Source organism: Puma concolor, chromosome B3 (genome assembly GCF_028749965.1).
Source record: "Puma concolor isolate L17-30 chromosome B3, mPumCon1.1.hap2, whole genome shotgun sequence".
NCBI lineage: Eukaryota > Metazoa > Chordata > Mammalia > Carnivora > Felidae > Puma > Puma concolor.
The window spans coordinates 52,351,435-52,355,987 of record NC_141672.1 but is presented as its reverse complement, the minus strand read 5'-3'; the positions used below and the strand labels follow the sequence as shown (position 1 = coordinate 52,355,987).

The 4,553-nt window shown below is 36.0% G+C and overlaps 1 pseudogene; it reads left to right on the top strand.

The window, feature by feature from the left end:
• The first annotated feature begins 1,369 nt into the window (after nt 1-1,369).
• Nucleotides 1,370-3,410, top strand: LOC112855921 (kinesin-like protein KIF2A; annotated as a pseudogene).
• The last annotated feature ends 1,143 nt before the right edge of the window (nt 3,411-4,553 follow it).

Sequence of the window (4,553 nt, the reverse complement as noted above, 5' to 3'; positions counted from 1 at the left end):
CATGCCAGGCTTTGCGCTGAGTGTGGAGTCTGCCTGAGATTCTCTTCCTCTTTCTCTTCCCCTCCCCTGCTTGTACTCTCTCTTTGTCTCAAAATAAACATTAAAAAATAATTTTATTAATGATAAATATTGAATAAGTACCAAATGCATTCATTATGCTGTTTATTTTGCATGCATTACTTTTAGCCATCCTGAAACTCTGAAGGTATAGTCATATCAGTTTATCAACTTTTCAAAACCAGAACAAAACAAAACTTTAACAGTCATAGAAATTAAGTAACCTGCCCAAACCATGTGGCTAGTAAGTAAGTGGTAAAATCTTGTTCAAACAAAGCCAGTGGGTTTCAATAGCAATTTACCAGATTTTATTCCCAGTACATTTATTTTCCTTTTTTAATCTTCTTTTGGTGGGACAAAGATGAAAGAAGGGCAAGAATGTTAAAAAAAAAACATAGAATTTAATAATTTATGAGAAACTGACAGATTATTTGAGCTTCTAAACCTTACATTTTAAATTGTTAATCTCAAATCAACAAAATGCCCACGTGTATGTAATCAATAATAACATTTTTAATATGAATGCAGTTGTCTTGAATTGGGAGAGTGTATACTTTTATGCTTTCTGATTTCCCATCTTTGTGCAGCATATATAGTATTATGTTGAACAGCTTGAGGAATGAAATTAAAATGATGATATTTTAGAATTTAGTGAATTTAAAAGATTGAGAAAGTAGTCTTTCAACTCAGCAAGTTTTATTTCTCAATGTTTTATGATAAGGTTGTATGCCATTGACTCTTTTTACACTGGATTAAATTAAAAATTTTTTCAACTTAATAATTTACAAAATTACAAATGAAGACTTCACTTTATTAAAAAGAAACTTGTCTTTTGGGGAAAAATTTGCCCATCATGTCCTCTGGATATATTTGTGGGCATTTTCTCTCTATGGCCATTAATTTATTTCATTAATTTTATGAAGAAGTTTTTAAGTTACTTACATAAAACAAATGATTTCTGTACCCTGAGTCAGCTTTAGGTAATCGAGCGTGGTCTGTTCCACTCTCCTGGTTCCTGGATGCCCAACATCACTCCTTGCCCTTCAGGCCCTGCTTGCATTCATAGTGTCACAACTACCCGCCACCCCACCTTAGATGAGGTGATGGTATTGGCCAACTCCAGCAACATGCAGATTGGGATTTATGTGGAGATCTAGCCAAGAAGTGATTCCTCTTGGGGAAAATGTTTAATGTCATGTGCTTGGGGTGTGGAGTGAGACCCAGTCAGGCTTGGAAATAATTTTTATTGTAAAGGAGAAAACCCACGGAGAACCAGAAATGAGAACAAATTCAAGGCCCTAATTAGCAAACCCAAATATATCAAGCAATGGTAACATTCTTAAATGAAAATAATGGAAGTGTTACTGTTGAATGGATAGAAATGGAGATATAAAGGGCACAGATACTGACCTGGAGAGCATCTTTTCGGTCAACCATGACTCTGTTCCTGATGAAGAAATTGAATCCAGTTCAGAAACACCTCTACCTCCAGCATCCTCAGCCAAAGTAAACAAAATTGTAAAGAATAGACAGACTGTGGCTTCTGTTAAAAATGACCTTCCTCCAAAAGATATCAGAGTGGTTGGCTCTGCACATGAACAACCTAGTCAACTTCCTGAAAAGTCTTCCTCTTCACAACAGAATACACATGAAAAATCTAACTGTGTGAAAAAAGTAGAAAAATTATAAAAAACAAACAAGCAAACAAAGAAAACAAAAAACAAAAACAGGGAACTGTAGCAGAAAAAACTTAAGAGCCCGGGATGTTGGTGCTACAAACCCTAATTAGGAAATTCTGTGTATGATCAGAGACTTTAAAAGGATTGTAGACCATTGACAACAGCAGGTCTTATTGATGAAAATGGCCATTCAGTAAAAAATAAACTCAAATGAAAGCTCTAGGTGTAATCATAATCCCTAGTAAAAATATTGTAATGGTATGTAAGTCTACTTTTAGTTTTGTCTCAATAAGTTACATAGAAAACCAAACATTTGGTCTTGATTTTGCCTTTCATGACTCAGATCCTAAGTGAAATGGTTTAGAAGGATCACAGGCAGACCATTAGTGGAAACTCTGTTTGAAAGGAGAATGGCTATGTCCTTTGCTGCAAGTGGAAAACCTCAAACATAGGGAAGGAACAAACCAAGATTGTTCTGAAGGAATTCATGCTTTAGCAGCTTGAGATATTTTCTTAATGCCAAAGACCAAACTATAAGAAGTTAGAACTTCAAGTATATGCAGTTTTCTTTGAAATTTATAGTGGAAATGTGTTTGACTTGCTAAACAGGAAAGCAAAATTAAGAATGCTAGAAGGTGGGGTGCACCTGGATGGCTCAGTCGGTTAAGCATCCGACTTCAGCTCAGGTCATGATCTCACACTTTGTGGGTTAGAGCCCTGCATCAGGCTCTGTGCTGACAGCTCAAGTGGTGTGATTACAGGAACAGGAAGTCAAATGTGTTGAAGATGTACTGAAACTCATTGACATAGGCAAGAGTTGCAGAACATCTGGTCAAATATCTTCAAATGCACATTCACCTTGGAGCAATGCAGTATTTCAGATTATTCTTAGAAGGAAAGGAAAACTACATGGGAAATTTTCTCTTTTTGATTTTCCTGGAAATGACAGAGGTGCTGGTATTTCCAGTGCCGACAGGCAACTAGGCTTGAAGGTGCAGAAATTAGTAAAAAGACTTTTAGCACTGCAGAAATGAATTAGAGCCTTAGGTAGAAACAAACCTCCTACTCCTTTCCGAGCAAGCAAAGTCACTCAGGTGTTAAGAGATTAATTCATGGGTGAAAACTCTCATGCCTTCATGATAGCTACAAACTCTTCAGGAATGGCCTCCTGTGAAAATACTCTTGATGCATTAAGGTATGCAAATAAGGTGAGAGAATTGACTGTGGATCCAGCTGATGCTGGGGATCTTCATTCAATGATGCACCGTCCACCAAATCAGATTGATGTCTTAGAGGCAGAGTGGGGTATGGGCAGTTCCCTTCAGAGATCCAATGTAAAACTTCTTTGTGAACACAGTGAAGAAGAGTTTCTCCACAATTGTTTACTTTTCATGAAGCTGTCTCACAAATGGAAGAAATGGAAGCACAAGTTGTAAAACATCACAGGAGGGCAGTGTTTTAGGAATCTATTCAATGGTTACAAGATAAAAAGTCTCTCCTAGAGATAACTGAAAAAGTAGACTATGATGTAGGTTCATATGCTACTCAGCAGGGAGCTATTCTTGAGCAAAAATAGAAATTTTAACTGAACTCTGGAATAAAGTGAAAATCTGTGTAGCTCTGCAAGAACAGGCCAGCAAACAGATCAACCCAAAGAGACCCCATGCCCTTTAAATCAGCATTTGCTGCCAAAGGATCCCCAGAACCCACACTACTGTAACATGTAATGGTTATACTGTAAGAGCCATTTGAAAGTTTGACATTGTTAAGCTTCTGTGGAAAATGCCTTGTCCCTTCATCTGTATGACATCTCGGTTTTGTGAAACTCTCCTTTGTCTACAAAATACTTCTGATCCAGAAGATACGACCAAACTTTGGGAATAGTGAAGTATTTTCTTTCATTTGCCCAAATTGTGATTTACTTTTAGAGATCCTTGCCAATTGTATTTTCTCTACGATGAAATAAGACTGTGGACTTGATCCAAAGGTGAATAGTAGGGGGAAGCCACATCATTACCTTTTCAGTGTTCCCAGCGAGACTGAGCAGTTTTAAGTCTTTCGTGTACATGGACACCTTTATACATACTTTGCCCACTTCTGGGGACAGCCATGCTCACCTCTTCCTGCTTTGTGCCTTGGCGAAGGCAGGTGACGCTAAATTTCTGAAGCACAGCCAAGATAAATTGCAGTTCTTATTTGTCATTATAAATTACCTTTATTCTGTGTACATTTTACTATATTTGAGACATTTTTGTGCGTGACTAGTTACTTTTGCATTATGTACTGTATTATTGAATGGAACTGAAGTCAGTGATGGTGAAAATAGCTGCTGGGCCGTTCTATCTTATAAGTAGAGGAATCTGGAATTATGAGTTTTAAAACCATATAACAATGGTATTAATTTTTTTAGCTTTTTCTTTGTAAAGACATAAAGTATAAACTAGTTGGTATGTAATAAAAAAGTAATGAAATTTTTAAAAATTTCCTAAAATTACATGTACCTAAATTGTGCTCATACAACACTGAGCTGATTTGATCTATTCAGTTTACAGAAAAAAAAAAATACCATTAGAAAGTACAGAAAAAAAATACCATTAGAAAGTTGAAATAAAAGTTTCTTTTAAGGGATGCTGAGCAGATGAGTTGCCTTTTTGAAAATAAATAAGATACAATAAAGATTACCAAATGGTCCTGTAGATTTATTATTTTTTACTTATGCTGCTACAACAAAGTCTAACTAGCAATGGTTATTTTATGTTTCTCTGAGTTGCAATTTTTGAAAAAAATCATATCTTGATTTCCTGTTATATGTTACAT